The sequence below is a fragment of the Eleginops maclovinus genome, chromosome 10, assembly GCF_036324505.1.
Source record: "Eleginops maclovinus isolate JMC-PN-2008 ecotype Puerto Natales chromosome 10, JC_Emac_rtc_rv5, whole genome shotgun sequence".
Classification (NCBI taxonomy): Eukaryota; Metazoa; Chordata; class Actinopteri; order Perciformes; family Eleginopidae; genus Eleginops; species Eleginops maclovinus.
In genome coordinates this window covers 15119741-15132757 of record NC_086358.1, presented here as the reverse complement: position 1 = coordinate 15132757, position 13017 = coordinate 15119741, and the positions used below count along the sequence as shown (strand labels likewise).

The following is a 13017-nucleotide window of genomic DNA, read 5'->3' as shown; positions in this document are numbered from 1 at the left end:
TCAATTCACCAATTCATCAATATAGAAAGTAATCCGCAGATTATTTGATAATAACAATGCAAATAATGTTAAGTTGTTGCCCTACACGTCTTTGCACACATCTATTTAACTGTATCAATATGAAGCTGAACATGCCTAAGAGAAAAGATTTCCAGGTGTTCATGATTCATAGAGGATAAGGCAGCTAACAGTATTTTGAATAAAACAGGACAAGTTGCTGTGTTGTGCACAGAAGCTCTGGCAGCCAAGCAAGTAGACCTGAGAGCTAGCAGACAGCATGAGGCCCCTTTTTCCATCTCTCTCCCATTTTCTGCCTGTTTGTTTTTCTCTCCAGCTAGACAGCGCTGTGCGGACATGGCGTGTGCAGATTGTTATTTGTTGAGGGTGTGACCAGCCAGGAGAGCTTCCTTTTTGCTCCTTTCCCTCGTCTGGGTGGGAGTGGACCACTTGAAGGAGGGGTCCAAAGAGCATGAGGCATCTAATGGTCTCCATTTGTCCTGGTACAGTTATACTAAACAAGTGAGCTGGCTGGAGCACGTCTGCACATCTCTCCTGGGTGTATTTTAAGCTAAATGTGGGATCTGAGCCTTACAGTTAACTGCCTGGCATAATGAAAGGGACTTGCTTCACACAAAAGTTCAGCTTGACAAAATAAATGTATTTGATTTTTAACAACTATGGTAGAATAGCCAATAAACCTTCATTGGATTAGGATATTGAAAAGCAGAACTTATGAAACTCCAAAGTATTTTAATTTGAAGTGGGTCAAAGGCTGAGCTTTGGTTAGCAGCTATTTGTCATTCAGTGACTCCCATTGCCTGAGTTTGATTAGCAACCAACTTAATGATATTGTTGTGCAGGGGTTTTCTACTTGTGCCATTAAGTGATTGCCACATTGAGAATGTAATCAAGTTCCCAAATGGAGCATGGTTTGGAGAGGTTTGCTGGTTTCCCTAGTTGACATTTACTTTGTTTGACTTGAGGTTGAACTATGTGGCCTGTTCCCTTTTCTGTAGCCTCCCAACCTCTAAATAGAGCCCAGCAGATGCCCAGTCTCTTTATAAAGATGTCTGGTAGGATAAAAGTTCAAGCCAAATTCCTGTAGGGTCTTGGGAATTTGCCTGAATTGACCAGTCAGCAGATAAGAATTTTTGGGCCGGTGCGGAACGGCCATTGGACCAAAGTGTATTTATGGAGGGGAATGATCTGATTAGAAATGATGGGAATGGTTTAGAGACTGAAGTAAAGTATTGAAAATCATGTTTCAATGGTGATTGTTCTCTTGGTTCTTTTAATTGATTTTTAAGTGATGCCCACTGGGATGCCACAAGCCAGACATGGCATCAGAGGAGTTTCACTAAAAATAGTTCTTGCAGGACGGATTTTAAGAGGGCTCCTAATACTAACAGCAGTGAGTGAAGGAGGCTCTCTGCTTACTGTATGTGTGACGGTATTGTAAGCTTGCAGTATGTGTGCCAGGCACAGTTTACTGCAGCTCAATGACTTTATAAGGCAGCGTTGTTTTGACTGTCCCTTGGAGTCCATGGAAAAAAATCCTGCCAAACTGCCATGTGTTTTTCCAAATAGTTATGGACCTTTTTCATCAATTATTATGTTTGTTTCAGTCTTGTTGACGTATATGAAGGGAGGGGCTACTGTTCCATAGCAAAAGACAATAACATCCCAAATATGTACACTATTTGAAAATGATTTAAGCACACCACAAATTCTGAATTGCCCAGATGTAGTTGGCACCATTATCTATTGTAAAAATATTCAACCAGAGGCTATGAATTCTTTGCAAGCATCCTTTTGATTTTCCAGTGAGCCAAAGATAGAGATTTTAAGATGAACATCTATAGAATATCATGTTTGAATAAGTGATAACTTTTTTTGTAAGCTCCTGTTTGTTTGACTGCATGAACTGTGCCGAGTGATTTGACCTTTGAACCCATCTATGGAGAGTTAAAGAGGACTTTGAACAGGAAGTCTCCAATAATATGGAGCAGGCCAACGGAGCAGGAAAGCTGGCATTTCCCCTCGCCTTTGCTCCTCACATTTCATTGTTTCCTGCTGCTGCTCTTCATAGCCGAGTTGGGGGCCCTATGTGCAGACAGGCTTATGTTCTTCAGAGTTATAGAACTCACAAATCAGGCCTTCGGATGTGAAGTTGTCCCTCTATTTCTGGTGTTTCCTGGATTTGGCGATGAAATTACAGTCAAGTTATTCTCATCTGCTGCTTTAGAGAACAATGGTTCTCCTGTTATAACCGGTTAACTTGAAAAGGTGTGGTGCAGAGAGGGACAACCCGACTGTTTTCTCTATTTTTCCTGCAGTATAATCAGAGGGATCAAAGTACCCATGTGGCTCAGGTAGAGTGAACCTTGTCAGGTAGTGAAACACAAGGTCAAGGGTCAGACTGTACTCTGAGATATGGCTCAATAGATACGTCATGTCCTTTTTTACTAAAAACATGGCATTTGGCATCAAAGTCTTTTTTGCCTAGGGTTCTCTCTTTAGCCTCATCTCACATACTCTATTTGTTTCATTTGATCTGTTAGTTCATTCCGCAGCAATAAAACCTTGTGAAGACGTACTGACTGAAATAATTTAACCCTGCAGCAAAGATGAAAATGGGTGATACTGTGCAGCAATGGCTCTAAGAATATTTAATCCCAACCCGCTTATTAAAGTTTTTTCCTTTTAGCGGTGGTCAGTGACTGGAAGAGAAATATTTATAGATGATCGCTGAAATAGACAGTATTCGCTCTAAGCTTCCTGCTCGTTTGCCCAGTAGCTCTTGGATAGCAGAGTATAATGTCAATTACAATCATAGGCTTAGAGGGACAGCATCTGGCCAGTTTTGCAAGTAAAATATGCTTCTTTCATAACATCGAAACTTCATGAGAACTCATTATTCAAGTATGTTTTCAGTTCCTAAAGCTGGCTCTTCCAGGAGATCCTGTGCTTATCACGAAAAAGAGTCCCCCCTGAACTGGCGTGTTCGTAGGAGGACTTTTGAGAAATGCCTTGTGGGCCCGCTCCCCTGCAATCCACCAGTGAAATGTCCAGTCTCGCCACAAGAAATTCCATACAACCGTCTGTAATCTGAAACACATTACCATCCTTACATAAACAGGGGCTGTGCTTGTGTAGCTTCACTACCCTCTAAAATAAGTTCAGCAGCTCCCAGAGTCGCTCATTAGTGGACTGCCTGAGTTGGCAGGCAGTGTCGGCACCAAGCCGCAAAGTTGTTCTTCTTTCAGAGCCTTTGTTTTTCGTGACATTTAATTTGGCCATTGCATTTCACCATTTTCTTTATTAACTTTATTTTTGCGTTTACTCATTTTAGCAGATTCTTCTGACTATTCCTGTTGCCTTAAGCTCATTAATAACTTCTAAATGGACCTTGTGATGAGACTGTACCTTTTGCTAATTCAATACTTTTCATTTGATTTTGTTAAGACAACATAGATTGTTGGAAATTTGGCACATGTTATTAAAGGGTTAGTGCCCTGATAATATTTACACATCAACAACTGTGAATAGGTGTTGTGTATCACTGTGAAATAATCGTATGGAAGTCTTTTATGGGTCCATAAATTCCCTCCAGAAATATCAGTTCAGTGAACATTGGTTTGTGATGAAGTTGAAGTTTTGAAATAAAAATAACGCTGATGGAGTGGCATTATAAGGAAGTGAGTTCACCAGAACACTGCTGCAGATGCAGCTGCTCCAGGCTACAAAGCGGCTGTTGGCATAGCACAGCTAAAAAACCCTGAGTGGTCAGTTGAGTTTGCATTGTGGGTAATTCAGGTGCCAGTTATTGACGATGAGGAGTGGAACAAATAAGACAACATCTCTGGTTCTGCTGGAAAGTTAGATCTATACTTAATAAAAGTGTTATTGGTATTGTTACCATCCAAGCATTGTAATGCCACCTGTATTACTAAACGTATAAGTTTGATACTTATAGGACTAAATCCTGTAGACTTCCAAGATAAAACTAATTGATTAATGCTATTGAAAGTGTGGATGTTATCAATATGTTTTGAATATACTGGAATTGATAATGATTTACCTAAAAGATGAATCTTCACCCATGCTGCTGTTACTGTCTCCATAGAATACTTAGTGCTGTTAGGTTAGGCTCTCTGGCTCATGATTTAACAAGAAACTGCATCCTCTTATCTCCTATCTGAACCTTATTTAACCTCATTAACTGAGGCAATGAGCGTTTAGTTTTTTAGGAGATGGCCTGCATGAGATCATGTGTGGGAATCCCTCTCGCTGCATGTGACTCAGAAGGCTGAAAGATGTGTGTGAGCAATGGGATGTTCTCTTTGTGTGTGTTTGTGTATCCTGGGCTGTGATGTCATTCACTGCTTCCTCCAGTGTTGCACTGTTCTCTTGTCCACCTGTTGGAGCTGTGCCCTGAGCCTCGGCGGGGGTCGGACAGCTTACTGACTTTCACAGCCAGAGCCCTGCATCACTAAACAAACACACACACACACACACACACACACACACACACACACACACACACACACACACACACACACACACACACACACACACACACACACACACACACACACACACACACACACACACACACACACACACAGGGATATCATTGGCTGACATAGCACCATTTTTGATGAAAAGTGACTTAGTACACTTACAATTTTGAGGTACTTGTAGTTTACCTTCATTTCCATTTCCTTCAACTGTATACTTCTTCTTTACTACATTTCAGAGGAAAGTTGTGTACTTTTCACCACATTACATTTACCAGAGAGCTACAGTTGTAGCTTCTTTTTGAATTAGGATGTTTACTTAAAAGAACACATGATAATCTTATAAAAATACTATTCAAAACCTCTTACAAAACTGTCTTCTCTCAGTTTATAGATTGTAAGCAGTTCCAGCTAAATGTGATGTGAATATGAATGTTTTCTTTATATATTCTTCCAAGATTAAAAGTTAAAGTTTCTGTAATTGCCATAAGCCTACCCTTGTAGAAGTGCATTTATGCAATTATGTTTATGTTATGAAAACGTAATTTGCATGCGCCACATACTTTTTATTCTATCAGTACTATTGCCCATAATACACATTCACTGTTACCATTTTGACCTTTTGGTATTAAATAATCCAGTTGTTTCTATCCCTATCTATTTTCTCTCTCTCTGCCTGCTCCCTTTGTGCTATCCTTTTTCCATCTCTCTGTTTTTGTCTTCCTCCCTGCCCTTCTTTTAGCCCCGATTAAAAACATTGTGCCTTCCTGAAATAGCATGTTGAGTAATGTCTGGTCCTTTTGGATAGGTTTCTCTTTATTTCTGTCTCACTCTCTGTTTCTCCAGTTTTTCCCTTTTTACATGAGCCACTGCTGGCAAGTGTGTAAAAGCATAAACAAGTTCTGCTTCAGGCTATCAGCCAGGCCTCAAAAACACCACCATCCCTCCCTTCACTCAACCAGAGACATTTTTATTGAATTTTGGAAATGTAATCAGATTGAAATCATCTCTGCAAATGCGTGTTTCAGTAACAGCTTGGTGGCAGCACTGTATGTGTCTGTGTGTAAAGGGGTGGGGCGGATGGCTACCATCCCAGTTAGCAAAGAAAGGAGGGTCAGCTACCTGATCTGCAGCCAGGCTGTTTACACATGGCTCCCATTTCCCATAAGTACCTAGACCTGCCATCCTCATGGGAACATCCTGGAGTGTGAATGGTGAACACATGCTGCTAAGTTCTGTTCAAGTGTGGCCTTATGACGAATCTTAGAGTGTGCTTGCTGCAGAGGATTGCTGCACAGTGCTAGATACATGTAACCGTAGCTAAGTCATTTTATTTCACATAATTCATATAATGATGGCCATTAGACGATGTACCACACAGTGCTGTTGAGTTATATAGATTTTCAGAATTTGTAAAACTTTAGTGTGAGCACAGCAAGATGTCTTACATCAAGTGTTACATAATCTTCTCCATGCTCCATCCTCAGTGCAGGCCAGCTCTGTGTTGGTAGCAGGGAAACTACCTCTTCTGATTTTGGAAGGAGATTGATGTGGGCCTGAGGGAGGGAGGATGTGTTATGTGTTGATGGGCTGCGTCTCCTACGAACAGTCTGGGAGCTGCTGTTTAGCGCTAAGCAGGCTTTACAAAGCAGCGGAAAATCCCCTAATGCAGAGCCCAGATGTCTGATGGCTGCAGACCGTGAAGGAGGCCTCTGTCACACTGTACAGTACATAAATGAGTGGAGTAGAGCAACAGTTTTGACTTATTTCTGGTGGCTCCCCAAAATAGAAACAAGAGTGATATGTCTTAGAAAGAAGCCCAAAGTGTTGTTAAACCTCAGCTTTCCCTAAGGCATCTTTATGTGCCTCTGAGGAGCAATAGCCATCACAAAGAGTTGAAGAATGGATGCAATGACAAGTGAAGTGTACCCATTATTCAGCAAGACTTCATCTTAATGTCCTTCATGAGCATGTCACAGCTGCTACTGCTCACTGTCGCAGGCAATTCGGTGGCCTTTACTATAATTACTAACTTCTCGTTGTTTATTGAATATGTGCATACACCTTTCCCTCGTCTTTGCCTCACGTCAGAGATTCAGAACCTCTGATTTACAGATTAGGAAAGCGTTGTGATAATACAAATGATTTGCCAGTAAACAAGGGGAAGAAAAACAAGCACACCTCCCTGATTACAGAGCTAAACATGATGTCGCCAGTTGGCACGTTTTTCACCGTTTCAGAGAAAGACATTCACAATCTCCAAAATAAATGTTTTGAGGTAGGGTAAGGTCATTTTAAAAAGTCAAAACCTTTTTCCGGCATGTTAACAGCCATGTTCAGTGTGCTTTTGCACTGTTTATGCCAATTGTCTGACTTTCAGAATTTGAAACGTGTCATTGCATCTGCCAAAATACCTAATCCAGTGTTTTTTGGACTCCACTAATCTTTCCCATCCTCAGTAAGTTTATTTGCTGTGACTATAAACTCCTAATCCTTTTAGGATAGAGTGGTGAATAATTAAATTACTCCAGAACGGCGGGTTAAAGAGATAAGTGATTGTGAAACCATTTCAGTATAAAACAATTCTCTCATCTGCTGCAAGGCATGTTTGGTCTTAAAATGTTTTCATGACATCTGGAAAGAATATAATATTTCAGTGGTGCTAATGAGATGAACAAAAGCACAGAACCTGCTGCTTTATAAAATGCTTATATAATCTACTGTAATTAATCTGCACATTCTTTCTCCAATGAGATCCGTTTTTCTTTTTGTTTAAAATATCATACAATTGCTATAAAAACACATTTCCATTATGTTATCCTGGAGGCAATGGTGGAGAAATGTTTTTTGACCACCTCAACGGTCCAAAGTCAAACAGTTTCAGTTTTTGTTTCTTAATTTTTGTGCTTGCTATGCTTCAGCTCTACATTATTTTACTAAATGTTTCATGAGCTTGCCAATACAACATTTCAGAAAGACTACAGTGTTCTCCATCCATGCAGATCGGATGTAAAAGCAGTCACTGCTGCTCTGCAATAAAACCAGAGGAGATGTCCTTTACCCAGGAGCCATGTGGATAAGCCCTACTGCACATTGCTGTCAGTCTCAGCAAGAGCACTGATGGTAATAAACTACGAGATAAAAGTAGAACAGACACAGATTAACTCCTTTTATAATTCCTACATTGACCCTAAAGTTCAAACCTGTAATGATGAAAACACTTGCTGGCTGGATACGGGCCACATATTGCTCCATATAGAACTCACTACAGAAACGTTATTCAGACAGATTTCTTTTAACTACAACTTTTATGGGACTGTGTTTTTAAGTCTCGATAAACTTTCTCTGTTGCCTTGAACTTCTGCTTTGAATTCATCTTTACAAGCAGAAGCTAACAGTCAGATTTTTTGTGTGAGGGTTCATCGAAGCAGCACTTTTAAGTGCCCCCATAACCTCAGTGAAAAATGTCTTAGAGGCAGATAATTATGTGAAATGTCGTAATTACACCAGCCTCTGGGTAGAGATGTTGTGAGGGGAATTTTCACGAGATTATTTTAATCACACTTACCTCTATTCTTTTCTGACGTCTATTTTCGGTCGGGAATAGGGGAGAGATTGTTGGTGAGAAAATGTCATAAATTGCTCACACTCCTCCCTCACTTAACCATAAAAAAGACCCACCCAAACAAGATTGGAGACAGTGGTTGTGCTCGACTTTGCTCTGTAATTCACATCCAAGGGGAGTGTGTTGTGTTTGCGTGTATATGTGTGTGGCATTAGGGTTCCTCTGCTATTTTTGGGGCAGAAAAAGTTCCATGGTAAAACATTTTCCACTGTGCTTTTGTGTATGAAAAGTCTTTGGAGTGATGTATGCATAGTCAGATGTTGGTAGAGATAATAACAGTGCTGTCAACTTTTAGAATTTAAACAACACAAGAGTATCAAGAAAATGTTTTATCTTAGAGGATGATAGTTAAAATCATTATTTCAAAAACCATGAACACAGCCCGCCAAAATCCATAAGCAGCTTCATTTTCGATACACTGCACCGGTTCCTATTGGAGTGACATCGGGACCAGATAAACAGGTTAGTTGTCTGTCATGCTCAAATATCCCATGACCAAGTATGCTAACATTAACTAGTGGACCTGGTGGAGCATGTAGTTTAAAAGTACACATGCTCTTATGCTGGCTTTTTAACTATTAAAAAATATAAAACAGCAAACTTAGTTCTGTTTATAAAGTCTTCTATCCAGGCAGGTCTGATCATAGACTTGAATCATTAAGAAATTGCAAACACTAACATTAAATCCTCAATTGTTGTCAAAAAATAAACTGAGTATGAATGGGTAATGGAGTTTCTTTCCACAGCTATTAACAGCCAGAAGGTATCGAAAACATGAATGGGAATTTTTTAAATAAATTCCAGTCAACTGTGTTAAACCTCTAACAACTCTGTCTGTGGTGCTTTTATGCCAAGTGCAGAATATAACAAGCTGCCTATTTATAGGCCCATGATAATTTCACGACAGCAGGTCCCTCGGTGGGAGTCTGACTATACATAAATCATCACAGGTCTCACAATTTCAGATATGTCTTGCGCAAATGATCCTTCTATCTCCCTTTTTCTCTACACGCCTACCCCCTCTCTCCTTTTCTGTCTCATTTCCTGGCATCTTTTGGGATGGGTCCTTTTGGAAATAGATCACAGGGCTGGCCGGTCAAATCAGTTCAGACACACTTCCCCTCACAGCTGGACAGACAGAAAGAGGAAGGGGGGGGGGGGGGTGGTGATGTAGAAAAAGTCGTGCTGTTATACCTAAGGATTAATGGACTGTTAAACCTCACCTCTAGTTTAATGTACTTTTAAACTTAAATTTACATCCCAATCCTAATCCAACATAAAGTTTGAAATAGGCCAATTTATTCTGGAACAAAAGTGTTACGACATTTAAATCTGATTCAGTTTCAATGTAACTATAAACATTGTTTGTAGGAGACTCTATGACCCATACAGTCCTCTAATCCTGCGTTTATTAAATCCCGCTAAATGAGAGTGGAGCAGATGGATCAGCCAGCTCTGCATCTCTTTGACACGCACAAACTGATTGATTTTTCTTTTTTCTCCTCCGTGGAAGAGTTATAGACACAAAAATGATGCTATCATACATTTAGAGGTGGGGGAAAACACCTGCGCACCTCTAGATCTTTCAGTGATTTGATGATTTACGGTCTGCCTGTGTTGTTCTAATCTGTGCAGCTTCACAGATAGTTGTTGTAGGGTCTGATGCGGTTTGTTGGTCTAGCATGTAGTGTTTTGTTATTGGGTGGGAAAATGAAAATAACTAGACCAGACTGACACTCCCAGGGATAATATTTGTTCAAAAAACCCCTTGACGTATATTCCAATGATGTAATGATTTTGAGCTTCTTGTTCTTTTTGAAACAATCCAGCCACATTGTTTGGCTTCAAATAAGGGATAGTTGTTGCAAATTTGTGAAAGTGAAAGCCATTCCTATGGTAGAAATGAGTCTTAACCTGTCACCTTGTTCTGGAGGAGTGTTTATTGCATCAGCTGGCATGGATTAAAATCAAAAAGTTGACTTGTTGAACTCATGGGGCTGCAAGGTTACCGTACATGTGACATAAAATGCAAACCGTAACACAAATACGTTTTTTTAACACAGATTATGTACAAGAGAAACGATACTCATTTGAGTTATTTGGTATTAACAGTATAGCAACTATACTATAGCGGAATGTTTACGTCTCCTTTTATCACTAAATATAAGTATTTTAATATATTGCATTTAAACAATGTTATGAGGTGTTTATGAGCGTTCCTTTCTTCGGGTTGGGGCACATGTTGGTTTTCCATACACCCCCTTTAGAACCATATCAAATCCCAAGATGGAAAATACCTCCAGATGTTTTCATTTTGGATAGCATAACCCGTCACCTCCTTCCTATACATACGCAGCTGGGACTCCACATACACCCCCCCTCCCGCCATGTAAACCATTGTTGACGATCCCCCAGCAGCTATTGTACATGTACGTTGAGTGGGCAGCTCTCCGTGTTGGCCCAAGCAGGGGGGGCGACGTCTGAGACAAAGACCTCTGATTGACATTTGAACAATGGAGCGGGCACACAGCAGCCTCCTGACTGAGGGGGGGGGGGGACACAATGACTTTTTCTGTGGCACCAGGAAAGGAAGAGCCAGCTAGTTAGCTTAGCTTTTAGCTTTTTGTTATCAATTAATCAGACAAATATTTTCTGACTAATTGTTTGATGTGAGACGTTTGAGAAAAAAGTTAAAAAATGTCCATCCCAGTTTGTCAAAGTCCAGGTAAATGTCTTAAATGTCTTATTTAGTCAGCCCTGTACCCAAAGCTTTTTAAGTTAATGTGGTATGAAACAGATTCAGTCAGTAGAACAGCTATTTCTCTGTCAATAAGAGAAAGTGGAATTATTTACACTAAAGCCTCTTACTCTGCATCTTGATTCTACTGTATTCTGATCGTCCCACCCGGACCAGGACCATTGGACATCCCAGGTCGTGCCAGTTTGTGCATGGGTTGACGTACAGTAAGATTACCGACATGCAGTATGAACACACAAGGATGATCTGATCCGAGCATGTGTGTGTACCGTTGTGGTAAAGCATTGTGTATCTAGCTACAACATGAGTCAACTGTAGTAGGCTGTTATCCCGCCCGTAGCGTTGTGATGTGTACACTCAGTATTTTACTTGTAAATTCAAAGTTGGAAAAACTGATAAGCAAGAAGAATGTCATGGGCATCTATCAACAGCCAGTGTGATGTATTTGAACGTTGTTTAAGTGGAGTAATACTGTGCTCATCCTTCAGTGCTTGATTTGTAATTCAACCAGTGACTCAGCAATTTGATTAAAATAAATGATAACTCCCTTTCTGGCAAGTCGTTTTAGCAAATATGAGTGCTTGATTGATATTTAATCCGGCAATTGCTTCAAAACCACAGTCACAAACACTTTACGTGGGCCTGCTAGGACCGTTTTGGAATAATATGCTTTTGGCTCTGTTTGCAAGGCAGCGGTAGAGGTTTGGCAGCTGTGAAGAAAGAGGCCATTCTTCTGTTGAGAGAAACTGGGCTCCTAGTCCTCTTTGGAGAGGAAGGAAGTCAGGCAGGCGGCCTGTGGCTGAGGGAGAGAGAGGGGGAGAAAGAGAGAGACAGAGATCAAAAGATTGTGTACGTGATTTAGAGAGAGATGGGCGCAGAGGGTGAGATAGAGCTACTCCTATTAAAACATATGTGGATGTCAGAACAATAGGGCCATATAAATATAAATAATTGTTAGCACTCATCACACAAACCAGCCTGCACACATACAGGCAGGGGTCATTTTTGATACCATCCTCAACAAAAGGCATTCATCTGCTGCTGTCACACACAACACTCCACTGGTTACCCTCTTTACACAATGTGTTGAAACCTGGCTGCAGAGTTATTCCACCATTCAACCACAACGGCATCATCAGCTCCAACATTACTGTTTGTTCATCAGGTCACAGTCGGTGTTTCAAATGCATCTTAGCAATGTTGGAGGGGGTTTGAGTCCAGACTTTGCAAGCCAGTCAAGTCCTCAATAAGCAAACAGGAAGACCATGTCTTCATTGAACTGGCTTTGTGCTTGGAGGACATTGTCATTTGAAACCGGAAAGGGACAACAAAAACAAACTGTGGACATGAAGTTGGAAGCTCACTATTGTCTAGATCTCATTGTATGTTGCAGCAGTTACACAATAGAATGTGGACAATGAGGAAGAGGAGCAGAAAGTTGATCTTGTCCCTCAATACAGCATTGGTGTGAGATATATTGACTCCCTTATTGACAGGGTCTGAATAAGGCTTTGAGATAGTAATATGGAAACCGCCAGACTGTAACATGCAAAATTGTGCCGTTTATTATTCATTATTTACAGTTTACCTACGTCAATATCAGATACATTTATTTATAGTGGCAAATGTTATGCTGGTTATACAGTTATTGAAACACAGATTCATTTGACAGGGCCTTCCCAATACAGTGTGATGATTATTTTCATCAGAGGGATTTTAATGCATGGACATTTTAAAATAATTTAGATTCTGTATTGGGATTCCCTTTTTTCAAATAATTTCTGGCCAGTTATTTGATGCTTGATTCAACAATAAAGCAGTAGTTGTGTTCATAAAAACACTATTTTATTCCTTTTTCTGTTTTCGAGTTTGATGATAAAATGTTCTATTACTCTCATATTTTACTGTACAGAGCTTATATCAACTCTCAGCTTTTGCTGAACTCTCCCTTTAATGATAAAGGCGTTACATCTCCAATATTATATTTGATCCCATATATAAATGCTTATAAATAAAGACAGTGAATGTGTAGTTTCAGAACTCAACGTGTAAATTCTCCTTCTTAAACACAGACTCAAGACAGAGTCCAGACACAACAGATACTCACCCTGACA

General features: G+C 40.2%; 1 protein-coding gene across 1 annotated transcript in view; it reads left to right on the top strand.

The window, feature by feature from the left end:
- Window positions 1-13017, top strand: part of myo1d (myosin 1D) — a 101002-nt gene that overhangs the window by 3518 nt on the left and 84467 nt on the right. The gene's annotated exons all lie outside the window — the stretch shown is intronic.